The sequence below is a fragment of the Silene latifolia genome, chromosome 9, assembly GCF_048544455.1.
Source record: "Silene latifolia isolate original U9 population chromosome 9, ASM4854445v1, whole genome shotgun sequence".
In the NCBI taxonomy this organism is placed as follows: domain Eukaryota; kingdom Viridiplantae; phylum Streptophyta; class Magnoliopsida; order Caryophyllales; family Caryophyllaceae; genus Silene; species Silene latifolia.
Genome location: NC_133534.1, coordinates 124718706 through 124734979, shown reverse-complemented (window position 1 = coordinate 124734979; position 16274 = coordinate 124718706).

Sequence of the window (16274 nt, the reverse complement as noted above, 5' to 3'; positions counted from 1 at the left end):
GCCCTATCGCTTTAATTATGAATTCAACTCTTTTATGCCCTAGTGTTATTGTTAGTATCACTTTCAGCATGAATAGCTAAATTATTTGTACTAGGATGTAGGCGATTTATGGCGTAGGCGGCAAAGTATTGAACACGGCCTGATTCGCATGTCAGTCGATCGACTGACATTCTCGGTCGATCGACTGACCTCGTGAGGTTACCCTTCGTTTTAATTGATTTTAATGTTGTATTTAACGAATCGAATGCATGCGACCAGTTAGATACCTTATTTGTGACTGACCCATTAGATCGAAAGATAGGGTATGTTATTTGATCATCAATTAAATCGACTAAACTGTACTAAGACCGAAAGATAGGTATAGTTTAGACCGTTAGTCACTTTTCAGGACGAGAGTCAGTAATAGTGATATTAGGGACCTATAGCGAGATCGAAAGATGCTATCGGTTAAGAGTGGACTGAAAGGACCTCTTGTTTCCCGCCTCACTTGTGTTCGATTTAGACCTGTTTAGTATGCCGCCGCCGAAGCTTTAATAAACCGATCATCCTAGTACCCCTTCTTTATCTGTTTAAACCGTCTTTTTAGTTTATTATCTTTATTTGTTCTTAGCTATAGACCATCTCAACTCAACCCCCACAATTGTTACCTTAGACTGAATATAAATCAACTAGAATTTACATCTGCCTCCTTGTGGTTCGACCCCATTACCACTAGCCTAGGTTACTCTTAATAGGAAATTATAAATCTTATTTTTGGTACTCACAACGACGGGTATCAAATTTTGGCGCCGTTGTTTGGAGAGGCAATAGTCCTAATTTTAGTTGTTTTAATTTTAGTCTTTCTTAGTTTAAGGGACTTCTGTTCCTTAAACTTTTCTTATATTCTTTTTGTAGTTTCCTCTTATGCGCAGGTCACAGGGTGGTGAACTAGTGCCATTTGACCCTGAGATAGAGAAATCTTTGCGCGAGTTGAGACGAACACAAAGAGTACTACCGACAGAGGAAGAGCCGAGTACTCTGTCAAGCTATTACGAGAACGATCTGTTCAAGAAGACCCACGATCTTCACCCGTTTCCACTTCTTCACCCGAGACATTACTTCTCCGAAATTCCGGTCATGGCCGAGGAAGCAAGTATAGCTAGTCATTCGAGCCGACAGTGAAAACTTATATAAGGGGTTCGAATTACCAGGAGATGCCAGGAAGTTCGAACCAAAGCCTTCATACATTAGCATGGTTGAGAAGAATCAGTTCGGGGGAGCTGCAAATGAAGATGCAGCTAAGCATATGGAGACCTTTATTGACTACTGCTGTTCCATACCCCCACCAGCCGGCGTGACCCAAGACCAGATCAAGGAGACCATGTTCATCTTCTCCCTTCGTGATACTACAAGGGAGTGGTATAGAGATTTGGACCGAACCGTTCAGGGGATCACCGATTGGAATTCATTGGCATTGACATTCTACAAGAAGTACTTTTCTGCTTCAAGGACGATTGCTATTAGAGCTCAAATCACGGGCTTTAAACAAGGGCCAGATGAGAACTTCCACGAGGCATGGGTCCGATTTAAGAAACTGGTGCGAACCATACCGCACCATGGGTTCGAAAAGTGGAGCTTGTGCAATCATTTCTACAATGGGTTGTATGACGATCAGAGGGCCATTTTGGATGCTGCAGCCAATGGTCGATTTGCTGAGAATTTGGGAGCAACCAAGGGGTGGAAGATCATTGACGATCTAGCTACCCACAAGGCCGAGTATGGGAATTCCAGAGAGAACCAGAGGAGAGCTGCTGAATCTTCCTCTGTCGCTGCGTTTGAGGCTCTCACTACGAGATTTGACAAGTATGAACTAGGAGGAGCTTCTAAAGGTGGGATGTACCAAGTAAATGCTTTGTGTCGACGGTCCTTTCGTGCTGTGAAAGGTGTGGAGCCGAGGGACATGTCTCGAAAAACGCCTAGTCCCTTTGAGTCTTGTCTTTGCCTTTCAACACTATAGGCAGACCAACACCTACTATGAGCTGAATACCCATCCAAACTTGAGTTGGAGGAGCCAAAATGTCCTGAACCCAACTCAAGCTCCACCGCAAAGAAGAACCCTATGTGCCCCCTCATCAAAAGCGAAAGAACAATATCGAAACCTCCCTATGTGCCGCATCGCAACAATCGCGAGTCTGAATTTTCCGAGCTTAAGAACTTGTTGCTAAAGGAGTCCCAAGCAAGAGAGGCCGGGATGAAGCTACTAGAGAGCCAAATTGCTCAATTGGCTAGCAAAAGCAACACTCGAGCTCCCGGACACTTGCCGACCCAAACTGACCAAAAGGAGACCTTAAATGCCATCACTTTGAGGAGCGGGTCCACCCTTGAGGGTCCTGCCATGGTCGAGGACGCTGTCGAAAAAGATGAGCCGGAAACAAGTCAAAAGAAAGCTTCAACGAATAAATCAAAGAAACAGCCGTCTACCAGGTATATCAGTCGATCGACTGATATACCTAGTCGATCGATCAAGCACGGGTTACTGAGGAGCTTACGAATCTGACATCTCGGTCGATCGATCGAGGACGATGGTCGATCGGCGAGATCGCTGCGATCTTGAGGAATTTCGTCCTTTAATGCCAAATAATCTGCGAGACCACTTGTTTCGGGGTACCACGATCTCGAAGACTTTAGGACAAGACCCGAGTCTTGATGGGTCGATCCGGTCCCGAGTTCGACCCAATGACGGTTAATGGCTCACATTTGAGACGGTCTGAAGAGGGGTCTAGCTTCAACAAAGAAAAGTTGACGGACTTTCAGCCTAAGTCCAAGGATGCCGGCACGCGTGATTTGGAGGAGAGGGCTAAGGTACTTCTTACAGCCCCTTACCCGAAGAGGCTAGTGCCGACCAAGGAACATGTATCTTTCAGCAAATTTGAAAAAGTTATCCGTAGTCTGAATGTACAAGTCCCCTTCCTTGAGTTAGTAAACCAAGTACCCGCTTATACTAAATTTATGAAACAACTTTTGTCCAAGAAGCGGTCACTTGAAACAGTGCACACTGTCGCACTTACTAAGGAGTCTTGCTCTTATCTGTCTCACACTGCACCCCTTAAGTTAGAGGACCCGGGCAGTTTTTCTGTTCCTTGCAACATAGGTACCTTCCCAATTGAGAAGGCATTGTGTGATTTAGGGGCTAGTATAAGTGTCATGCCCTTGAGTCTAGCTAGGAAGCTTAAGTTGACCCGGTTTGCTATCACAGACATGACAGTTCAGATGGCTGACCGATCTGCGGTCGAACCTATAGGAGTCCTAGAGGACATACCCGTCCAAATAGGGAAGTTTTTCTTCCCGGTTGACTTTGTTGTCCTTGACATGCCTGAGGATGCCCATATACCAATCATCCTAGGTAGGCCGTTTCTGCACACTGCTGGTGCAGTTATTGACGTAGGCTCTGGAACTTTGACCTTCAAAGTTGGGAAACATTCTATCATTTTTGCCCAACCTGCTAAAAAGAAGGACCCCATGTGGCCTGTTACTTGTAATACGGTTTCTGAAAAGAAATCGTACTTTGTGCTTCCTGAATTGCCTGTCTCTATTACTACTCCTGTGTTAACACCTCCGCCCCGGACTGGGAGCAAAAAGGAGGAAGAATCTGTTGCTTTAAACATTGCAGGAGTTGGTTTGGGGAAGGGAGAGCCACTTGATGCTCCAGCCGCGAAGGAGCAAATTATTTCAAGAGGAGGTCTTGGTTGCCTTAGCTATGCCACCGACGAGGAAGTCGATGATGAGCCGGTCAGAGTGAGAAGGTCCGATTTGGATTCCGATGAGTCTGAGGAAGTCCTTGATTGGGGAGATGACAAAGTTGATCAGTTGAGCTCTCCGACTGTTGAAGCTAAGAAGGGTGCAGCTGATAATATAAGCACCGTTGAGGCTACCTCTAGTAGCCAGAAGCCGACGAAGTGGGCCATACCGTGGTCCTTCTTGATCAACTATTAATTGATCGAGCTCGTTATAAACTTCATTTTATTTGCTTTTGTTAAAACAATTTTTATTGCTTTTTGTGTGCGCGAAAACTTCGCATTTTATTTCGCTTTTTTAGGATTTTTAAGTACTTTAGATTTTATTCTGGGTTTTGCGCAATTTTGAGCGCGTTTTATTGTGCACTTGCAGGTATTTAGAGCTTGTTAGCTCAAATCATTAAGCAATTACGAAGAAATATGAGGTTGCGGCGATGTTTTTTCGATCGATCGACCGTTCCGATGGTCGATCGATCGTTCTGCAGTTCCAGCGACAATCGTTCATGTTTATCTGGTCGATCGACTGGGTTAAGTGGTCGATCGACCGCTGCTACTGTTGTACTTATTCACGACCTCCCCCCTGCTGTGTTTGGTCGATATGCGGACTTAAGGGAGTTTTCTACTCCACTTTATTTTCCGTACAATTTATTTATTTCTTCTGATTTTCTCATTTGTGCACAATCTTACCGCTTCAAAAATTATTTTCTCAGTTTTATGCGTGGTTTTCTCTGTCTTTCAGGCACTTCTTAGTAGCATCACTTTGCACTCACGAAACCTCCTAGCTCACGCTGGTTTGGGGAGGTTTCCTTTGCTGCGCTTAAAGTCTTGTGAGTTCCTGATTTCTTCATTTCATGTCATTATATTTTATTTCTTTTCTCGCAAATTCCCATTTCTCTTTTCTTCATTATATGATTTTGCACAATGGGGACATTGTGCGATTTGGTTTGGGGAAGGGTTTTGCGTCGCATATCATTTGTTTGCATTCACGTTTAATTCTGTTTTGCATTGTTTTATTCCATTTCATCCATTTATACAAAAATTCAAAAAAATTGAAAACTTTCAAAAATTTCCATAAAATGCACGTTTATTTTAGCATATAGGTCGAGTCGGAACGGTAGTATTTCCATGATGATTTTGCATTTGCACCTGTTTTGCCTGAGCCTTGCTTGATTAACATGTTATTAGTAGAATCGTTTATGCATACCTACGAGTTCTCGTTGAATTACTTGCTGGACTTGAGACCTGACTTAGAAAATTGGCAAGCTACATCATATTTATGAGATTTAGAGCCTATAACTGGTGACATCTATGACCAGTTCATTTAGGAATGTGAGTAGTACTCCTTATGAGACATGTTTCCTTAATTTGCATAAATATGAACTTGATCTGCTTAATACCTGTATGCATTCGGTTTGTGGTTTGTCGACACATGTGGTAGAGGTTTCCATTTATTCATTTTGCCCATAAACTCCACACTGCCAAAAATATCCTTTTTTGTCCCATTTACTACATCCTACATTTAGCCTGTCCTTTGTCAAGCTAGTAGTTCGTGTTCTTGGGGTTGTTACTCCTTTTTGGTGGCATATGCTCTGTTGAGATGATGGTTGGGAAATGAAATAAAGGAGGAAAGAAAGAAATAGAAAAGAAAAAAAGAGATGAAAAATGATTCGAAAAAAAAGAGTGTTTTGTACTGTTCAAGGCAGTCGATCGACTGCCCAATTGGGTCGATCGACTGTGGTTCGTGATAAAGAAAGAATCAATTCGCATAATTCAAATCCTTATCTTTTGGCGATTTTTGCTCCCATGATTCAATTATATTTTATGGGGAGCTTATTGATTTATTAGCTTGGAGATTGTGAGTTTTGTGCTTGCTATAGCACCGTTTCGTTTGATTACGAGCAAGAAGTTGGATGTTGCCATATGGTTCCGTTTTGGTACTAGCTTGATCACCTGTACCTCCACTTTTCCATAATTATCTTTGCCTCTTCTTACCCATACCTCACATGTCCCATATATACCTCGGCATGTGTCATTGGTCATCTGTTTGGTTGGAATGCATATGTATGGTCATAGAGATTATTTTCATATTTTATTGCTGGCATGTCTTCATAGGTCGTAGTTAGGTGAGAGTCACTACAAAATTAATTCTTTCTATCTTACATATATTCACCTGTACTTATTGAGTGATTTGAGCGACCCGTGAGAGTCCAATTTGATAAGTCTCTACAGTTGGCGTTTCAGCATGTTTTTAACGGCTTCATAACTCGTTTGCATGATTCATTTGCTAATTGATTGTTGGTTGTTGCATTAAAATGGTTTAGGCTTAACAGGTTGCAATTCGCTCTGAGATTGAACTCGTTCCATTAGTTAATTAGATCGAGTCTAGTTCTTGCTTGGGGACAAGCAAGGGTTCGGTTTGGGGAAGTTTGATGCGTGTCTTTTATATGATGTTTTACATCCCATTTTACACGCATTTCAGAGCTCATTCATGTAGTTTATACTACATTTCTCCCTATTTCCGTCTACTTCCGTATTTTTGTACATTATTGCAGAAATGTGAAGAATCCAGCGGAAATTAAGCTAAATCCTTCCCCGAGTATCCTGCATTGCATGTGACGAGAAGTATTTTCTTAAGGAACGAGTTTGGTGCACATTTCAAGGCCCAAAAGACAAATCCACAAGTTTATAGAAGTCAAGTAGCAGCTCAAGCAGTCGATCGACCAACTATCGGGTTACATAAGCTACTGTTCACTGACAAGCAGTCGATCGACCACCTACCTTAGTCGATCGACCAAACTGCTGTTTCAGACGAGAATTAAAAGACCAAGGAACTTGAAGCCCGTGAAGTTTAGGTTTTGGAATAATTGTTACGTGAACTTTCTATATAACGTAACTGAGAATACCTAGTTTATCATTCAGTTTTTAATTCAGTTTTACCTAAGTTTTATTATCAGTTTTACATTAAGTTTTACATACGGTTTTAGGAAGAATTAGGGTTGGGAATATTGTAAGCATTGGAATTTTCGCTCTTGTTCTTAATCATTCTTCTGCTATTCTCGGTAATCTTCTGCCCTATTTCAATTCATCTATCTCGTTATTAGATTAGAATTGCCAGTAGCTTCCCAAAACCATCTTTATTGCTGCATGTTAATTGTTTGCCCTATCGCTTTAATTATGAATTCAACTCTTTTATGCCCTAGTGTTATTGTTAGTATCACTTTCAGCATGAATAGCTAAATTATTTGTACTAGGATGTAGGCGATTTATGGCGTAGGCGGCAAAGTATTGAACACGGCCTGATTCGCATGTCAGTCGATCGACTGACATTCTCGGTCGATCGACTGACCTCGTGAGGTTACCCTTCGTTTTAATTGATTTTAATGTTGTATTTAACGAATCGAATGCATGCGACCAGTTAGATACCTTATTTGTGACTGGCCCATTAGATCGAAAGATAGGGTATGTTATTTGATCATCAATTAAATCGACTAAACTGTGCTAAGACCGAAAGATAGGTATAGTTTAGACCGTTAGTCACTTTTCAGGACGAGAGTCAGTAATAGTGATATTAGGGACCTATAGCGAGATCGAAAGATGCTATCGGTTAAGAGTGGACTGAAAGGACATCTTGTTTCCCGCCTCACTTGTGTTCGATTTAGACCTGTTTAGTATGCCGCCGCCGAAGCTTTAATAAACCGATCATCCTAGTACCCCTTCTTTATCTGTTTCAACCGTCTTTTTAGTTTATTATCTTTATTTGTTCTTAGCTAGAGACCATCTCAACTCAACCCCCACAATTGTTACCTTAGACTGAATATAAATCAACTAGAATTTACATCTGCCTCCTTGTGGTTCGACCCTGTTACCACTAGCCTAGGTTAGTCTTAATAGGAAATTATAAATCTTATTTTTGGTACTCACAACGACGGGTATCAATTGCTCACACCTCATTTGTGCAGCTGAAGATGAGTTCAATGCACTAGAAAATGAGGATAGTTATTCCACCATCTCCCCTACTATCACTGATTTTATCGCATGGGCAAAGAGTGTAAGTAGACAAGTTTCAGAGCTGGAAGCTGTAGTGACATCCCTATGCAGTCCAAGCACTATACCTAGGGAAAACAGGTTAGTGGTTCCAATCTTATCTCAAGAATCCACAATGCAAGAAGTGATTGCAGTGACCGGCGATCTAGTCGAACAAATAATCAGCCTAGAAGCTGAAATCATAAGCTTAAGAGAGCTTAGTATCATCAATGGAGTTTGGGAGGATGATGATGAAGATGTTTACCTCACCGAACATCCTCTAGTCCATGCCAATGAAGATCAAGATGTGGACCACCTTACTCGCTCAGGGCGTGCATATCAAAATGTCACTTAAACAAATGGTCCAGTTACTACTAACACCAATGTCATCACACCAAACGATAGCGAAGATACTCCTCCTCATCATTTATTGAAGCAACTTCAAAAGACAAAGGCTGATCTTTCAGTCTGGCAACTAGTTGCAAGTTCATTTCCTCATCGCCAGGCTTTACTCCAAGCATTGGCCAAATTGAACGTAGCACCTGACTCTACACCAGACGATGTCGTCAACCTAGTCTTCCAAGACTCAGTCAAGCTAAGTAACCCAGTTACTTTCTCAGATGAAGACTTGCCTACTTTTGGTGTCACTCATAACCTAGCTCTATACATCACAGTCACATGCTTGAAGAAAAAATGTACCCATGACTTTGGATAATGGCTCCGCAGTCAATGTCATACCACTAAAAATAGCATACAAGTTAGGCATGAAAGAATCTGACTGGACTCCTACTAACCAAGGCGTTCGGGCGTACGATGGAATGCGACGTAAAGTAGTGGGGCTAGTTAACCTTATTCTGGCCGCTGGGCCAATCAAACGAAAAATTAATTTTTAGATAGTGGACATCGAGGCATCTTTCAATATACTTTTGGGTAGGCCCTGGAGTCACGCTTCCAAAGCGGTAACATCCACCTTATACTAGAAGATCAAGATCCCTCTAGATGGCAAAGTGGTAACAATCACTTCGTCACCTATCAAGGCCGTGATAGAGAAAATGTCAAGCAACCAAGTAATTGCAGATCCAATGTATGAACTTGGAGGATTTCAAACCATAAACCTTATAGAGAGCGAGCTGCCCCCCTTATATTTCGACCCATACTCCAACTTAGTGGTCAACCACATGCTCAAATCCCTAGGATACTTCCTAGGAAAGCCGTTAAACCCTATCAGAGAGAGTACCTTTACACCTATTAAGGAATGTGACACCCAAAAGATACCACTGGACTTGGGATACAAACCCACGAAAGCCAAAACTATTGAAATGATTGCTCAAGTTAGAAATCGCAAGAATAAGGGAATCTAAATGCAACCCTATCTCCCTACACTAAATGGTTACTTCGTCAGAGAAGGGGATTGTGAACATTTTTATGCATTTCCCGAACCTTGGAGGTACAAAGGCGTTCAAGTAGCTAGAATCGAGGTCATCCACGATTGCTACTTCATTCCTCCAGAAACGGTCCCTACAAAGTCAAAACTTGTCAGACACCTTGTCTCAACGAACATGCTATTAGCCTTCTATTTGGAGAAGATCGATTCGTCAGGGCAGCGCAAGATGAGATCATTACCATGATACCTCAAGACGACCATTTCAACCCTACAACACTGATCACTGACACCAACTCAAATTAGTAGAAAGGATGGATAAAGTCGATCAAATGGATCAACAATCAAGGAAAGCTCTTCAAGGTCACTACTGGAGAAGGAGAAATGTTCAAAGGAGAACCCGAAGACGATGAATTCGAGTCAGAGTCGGAGTCGGAACTTAAGTCTAGAGAAGTCGCTAGAGAGTCTTCTTCTATCGTCACTCCCCACCCCACTATTTCTCCTAGCATAGTGTCACCTAGTAACAGTAGCTTGGAAAATGTCCCAGCAACTGTCCCTTTACCGCCACTGACTACTGCGCAGATGGCTTCTTTGTTTCAGCTTTTTCAAATTTTAATATGAATAAATCAGATTCTGCTTATTCCTTGTGTTATTCTGAATGCAATTCTATTTACGATGATAACGAGGATGATACTGACCCAGACTCAATCGAATTACCTCCCTATATAATAAAAAAATACTAGAAGAGGGGGAAGGGGCACCAGTTATAGAAGACACCAAATCTATCAACCTAGAGACGGAATTAGAACCCTAAGAACTTAGGATAGGGATGACCCTAGACCCAACTGAAAGGGCCAATTTCATCAACCTCCTACACGAATTCAAAGACGTCTTCGCTTGGTCTTACAAGGACATGCCAGGGATCGACAGGGATATTGCAGAACATCGCAATCCAATCAAGCCAGGTTTCAAGCCTGTAAAGCAGAAGCTTCGTCGAATGAGGACATAGTGGGCTCTTAAGATTAAAGAAGAAGTCGATAAATAATTCAAAGCAAGATTCATCAAAGTTTCCAAGTAATCAGACTGGGTGGCTAACATAGTCCCCGTGCCCAAAAAGGATGGGCGAATCCGGGTTTGTGTTGATTTCAGAGACTTGAATAAGGCGAGTCCTAAAGACGACTTCCCTCTACCTCACATCGATATATTGGTAGATAATACAGAAGATCACGCGTTGTTATCCTTCATGGACGGGTATGCAGGGTATAACCAAATTAAAATGGTCGTGGAAGATATGCACAAGACAGCTTTCGTCACTCAGTGGGGGCACATACTGCTATACTGTTATGCCATTCGGGCTAACCAATGTTGGGGCTACATACCAACGCACTGCGACCACTTTGCTACATGACATGATGTATAAAGAGGTGGAGGTGTACGTGGATGATATGATTGTCAAATCTAAAGATAGAAAAGGACACATCGATAACCTTCGCAAATTCTTCCTCAGATTGCGCAAGTACAATATGAGGCTCAATCCTTAGAAATAAGCATTCGGAGTAATGTCAGGCAAGCTTCTGGGATATGTCGTCAGCTAGAGGGGGATATAAATTGATCCATCCAAGATCAAGGCCTTAATCGAAATGCCACAACCCCAGACAGAAAAGGAGGTTAGAGGATTCTTGGGCAAAGTGCAATATATAAGTCGATTCATATCGAAACTCAATATGATCTGCGAACCTATCTTCAAAAAGCTCAAGAAAACGGACCATACCATATGGGACGAAGACTGTCAAAAGGCATTTTATTGGATAAAGGAAATACTGGCTAAGCCACCCGTGCTAATGCCTCCCCAACGAGATCAACCTCTTGGTTTATATCTCACAATCACTGAAACAACCATGGGGGCTATGCTCGCGCATACTGTTGGAAAGGAAGAAAGAGCTATCTACTACCTTAGTAAGAAGTTCTTAGAGTACGAAAGTAAGTATACGCCTCTCGAGAAGACATGCCTCGCTCTTGTGTGGGCAACAAAGAAGCTACGCCACTACATGCTTAGCTACTCTGTCAAGGTGTATTCTAAAATGGATCTTGTCAAATACCTCTTCGAGAAACCCGTTCTCAACGGACGCTTAGCGAAATGGACCTTAATGCTCTCAGAGTTCGATCTCAAATACGTACCTTTAAAAGTCATAAAGGGACGTGCTGTGGCTGAATTCTTCGCAGACAATCCCATCAACGATACGCAAGCAATAGACACATGGTCGTTTCCAGATGAGGATATTCTACAAACTAGTATGGATTTTTGGGACCTTTATTTTGATGGGGCATCCAATTTGAGAAGATTCGGAATAGGAGTGTTGCTCATTTCTCCTGAAGGCGAGCATACACCACTTTCTGTCAAGCTCGACTTCGAGGTGACAAACAATGCAGCAGAGTATGAAGCTTGTCTCATTGGTCTACAAGCAGCAGTGAGTTTAGGCATCAAGCATCTTCGAGTTCACGGCGACTCATCTTTAATCATCAACCAAATTACTGGATCCTGGAAAATCCGAAGCGAAATTCAAGCACCCTATCAGGCTAGGATAGATCAAGTCGCTCAATTCTTCGATCAGGTTACTTATCTACAACTGCCTCGTGAAGAAAATCAGTTTGCGGACGCTCTTGCAAAACTCGCATCCCTGATTAATATGCCAGACGACATGGTTGAAATGCCCTTGTGCATCGAACGGCGATCAGAGTCAGCCTATGTATACTTCTTTACAGATGAAGAAGAAAACCCAGAGGAACCTTGGTTCTAGACCATTCCCAATTTCAAGCTCAACGGTACATACCCACCAGATATGGATAAGAAGTGACAACGAGCCATACGCCTACTTGCCTCTCAATACCTCCTCATGAAGGGAGAGTTGTACAAAAGAACACCTCTTGGTGTCGTCTTGCATTGCCTTGATCATTCACAGGCACATAAAGTGATGAAAGAAGTTCACGATGGAGAATGCAGTACTCACATGAGTGGACCCATGATGGAAAAAAAGATTACACGTCTAGGGTATTATTGGACAACAATGAAGTCATACTGCATCAAATATGTCAGGCATTGTCATAACTGTCAGATCTTTGGGAATGTACAACATGTTCCTCCCTCAATGCTATATACCATGACATCTCCTTGGCCATTTTCTGCTTGGGGAATAGACATCATTGGGAAAATCACTCCAGTTGGGACAGGAGGTCATTGTTTCATTCTAGTGGCCATCGACTATTTTGCTAAATGGGTCGAAGCAGCATCTTACACAAGCCTCACAGCCAAACATGTGGCAAAGTTCATACAAACCAATCTCATCTGTCGATATGGTTGCCCACATGAAATCATCAGTGACAATGGGTCACATTTTCAGGCCGAAGCCGCGCAATTACTAGCCAAATATAAGATCAAGCATCGCCATTCCTCGCCATACAGACCTCAAACTAATGGCGCGGTGGAGGAAACTAACAAGAATGTCATCACAATCATCAAAAAAATGATCGACAATTATCGTGATTGGCCTAGCAAAATACCCTTTGCATTATGGGGATATCGCACGTCAGCTAGGACGTCCACTGGGGCTACTCTTTTCTATTTGACTTACGGCATGGAAGCTATACAACCAGTGGAGCTAGAGATCCCATCTCTACGCATTCTACTCGAAAATCAAATCCCAGAAGCTGGTTGGAAAAGGGATATGTATGACGAACTCGTCCTCTTGGACGAACGAAGGCTACGCGCATTACATAATGTGTAGACATATGAGGCACGTATCAAATGAGCTTTTAACAAACGGGTCAAACCCAGAAATATCAAGGAAAGAGATTTAGTACTCAAGTCAGTCAGAGCTCTTTTGCCTGTCGATCCACGGGGTAAATTTAAGCCTAATTGGGCAGGACCATTTTTGGTCAAGTCCATACTTTCAGGGGGTGCGATTAAGATCATAGACCTAGACGAGAATGGGTTTTCTAACCCGACCAACCTAGACAAATTGAAATGGTACTACCCTTAGGAATAGGATGAAATGCGCCTCGCGTGACCCACGTGCCGTCCATGCGACACGAAATAAAACCGGCCCCTGACCCGCTAAAAGCTCATGACATCACGCTCTTGCGTTTTGACATTTTGACATCCTCATATCATCAAATAAATTAAATTGCACTTCCTTAGGAGTAAGTAAAGCACATGCTTATTTTTCCAAGTTCATTACAAGCTCTTGCTTCGAACATTTATTCTTTTACATTTTTTCGAACTACGTACAAGGTTTGATTTTTTTTTTCTAATGAATACATAGACAATCCTTCACAGGATACATCCCGTTATTTTAAAATGTAAATAGAAGGACATTTGCATGTTGCATTTGAAATTCGACAAGAATAAATAAAGGAAATTTATGAAAGTTTCTTAACTAATAAATATTTTATTCATTGTTCCATAAATAATAATAATAATAATAAGCCAAATACATATAAATTTAAATGCTGAAATTTTAAATGCTAGACTAGGATTCTAAAAACCCCGCCATTTATTACAACTCAACTAATAATAAATAATACTATTATAAAATGACTAAGGCTATTCTTCCATTTTCCCCTTGCCTTTGTCACCCTTGTCATATTTCTTGTCTCGACCACGAGCGGGGCGCTCTTGCGTTATTTTCGACCTAATCACCAACGGTCGTTCACGCGGTCTAGGATTCCCATCTCGATCCACCACCATCTTCTCGGCAGGAGCATTCTTTGGTTTCTTCGACGGATGAACAACCCGATTTCCGGCTTCTTCTTCCGCCTTAGTCAAGTACCTTTGGTTCTCCTTTGCCACTTCACAGATGTTGTAGTCCACAGGCTCATGTTTCCTTAACTTCTCACACTCCTCGGGGGTTCCAGCTTTCCTCCATTGCAGATACGAATCAGATACCTATAATGAGCCAACCGGGACTGGTATGAACCACATATTCCTTTGGGCCCAACGAATTGCCCACTCCCGACAAGACTACATAGTATGTGCCAAGGCAGTTTGAGGGACGCTGTCTAGCTTCGAGATTTTCTGTCTTAAACCCACTTGCCTAATCAATCTCTCCGGAACGATATGGACTACGAATTCTATGCTAGGAACGCGAATGGACCGCGTCGGATCCAAGGATGATACTCCAGTCACCGATCTGAGATGCCACCATGGCACTATCCACCTGATCAAGGGCCCACCTTCACTCTTCAGTTTATTTTCCCAGTAATCGTATACTCGAGTGAAGTCCATCATGTACGGCCTCGTTCTTATTGCAATCGATCAGGAGCGGTATCCTACCACATCAACTAGGGGCTCGATCAACCTCAGTCTTTTCATCATCCAAATCTGCAAAGAAAAAGAAGACGGAAGTTAGTGAGACACCCCCACACTCCAAGTGCCTTACCAGGAGCACTTAAGGCATGGAAGTGCTACCATCTCAGTTACCCGAGGTAATGTGTATCAAATACACCATAAAAGAACGTACTTTAATAAATAAGTTTAAGTGATTACATAACAAAACCAACTATAAAGTAAAATACAACTGAAGTAACAAAAGTATAAAGACAACACAGCGGAAGACTACTATCAGACTCGTGGCAACTTCATCCCCAGCTAATCCCGCGCGCATCCGTAACATACTTACTAGAAAACTGCTCACCACCCCCGAATGGATCTCCACAGTTTTTAAAACATTTAAACGAGGTCAGTACTGATTACATAAAAACAATAGCCACAATGAAACAGTATCACAAACAGCTCAATCAGCTCAAACCAATCTCCACAACTCCGTCTCCAACTCCACACATCTGACTACACACTAAAGTGTATAGCCCTGCCAGAGTACCCATCGCAACAAGTACTCCTCGCCGCAAGTGGGGGACCGCAGCTGTTCCCACCTAAGCCCCGCTCATCTCCATCGAGCGATAAACCCATGTTCATTAATGTGCACATTCCTTCTGTGGCGGGTTCCCCAGAAGGTGAATCAAGGGCGTGAAGCCACTCTTGTAAGTGACTCCACTCAGCCAGGGACGCACCCCGAAGATCACAGACAGTTACACAACCAATCAACAATATACTAACACCAATCACCAAAACCAAACCAATAATATAATTAATCAACAATCACAACAACAATCACCAACACATTATGTAGCTAATACTGAGTAGGGAAACCCTGCCTGGAAAGCAAACACCACAGACGGTCTAGCAGCTAATCAGAATCTTTCCTCAACGAATCCTCCTCCGATTACATGCATACATTCAATTACTACCACAACCATACAAATCACCAAAAACCCCCAACAATACCCAATTAGGGCTTCAAAGAAACTCAACAAAACATTATGAAAATTATATAAAAATCTTACCCTCGACACAACGATCACAACGACGTAAAGAACAATGCAATCCGACACTCTTAGCCTTGGGATTTGTTAACAATGCTGTGAAAGCGAACAACGTACTTTAATCTTATCTTCGAAAGGTTTTAGAGTGTAAAAAGTGTTTAAGGAAAAGTGACGAAAGTTTTATATACTAATCCCGTGTTATTAACAAAACCCGTCAACATCACCCGTAAAACACACTTACTCGATCGAGTAAGTGACTTACTCGCTCGAGTGCCCCTTACTCGATCGAGTCCCAAACTTACTCGATCGAGTACCCTACAGGAAGACTACTGTTTTGCGTAAAAAGCTACTTACTCGACAGAGTAAGCCCCACTCCCAAGATAAGGATTCTCACGGTTCGCCTTCCTGTTGTCCAAGCCAAGGATGGTCTCTCCTAGAATCAAGCATTCTGGGCTCTTGCACAGTTCCATTTGCTCCACTATGCCTAGAAATCGAGGGTCACCCCTCATCTCTTGGTCCACATGCCCTCGAAGTACATAGCAATGAAGAAGGCAGAATCCATAAGCTCGGCACCTCGCCACATAAGAAATAGTGGGGTCCTCCCTATTTATAAATCGGTCAACAAAGTCAAACATGCGGAGTCCTTTTGATGTCACAAGATGGTCTACCTCAGCCTTGGTCAACCCAAGCAAGTCCCTGAATTTGTTTTTATATCCTTC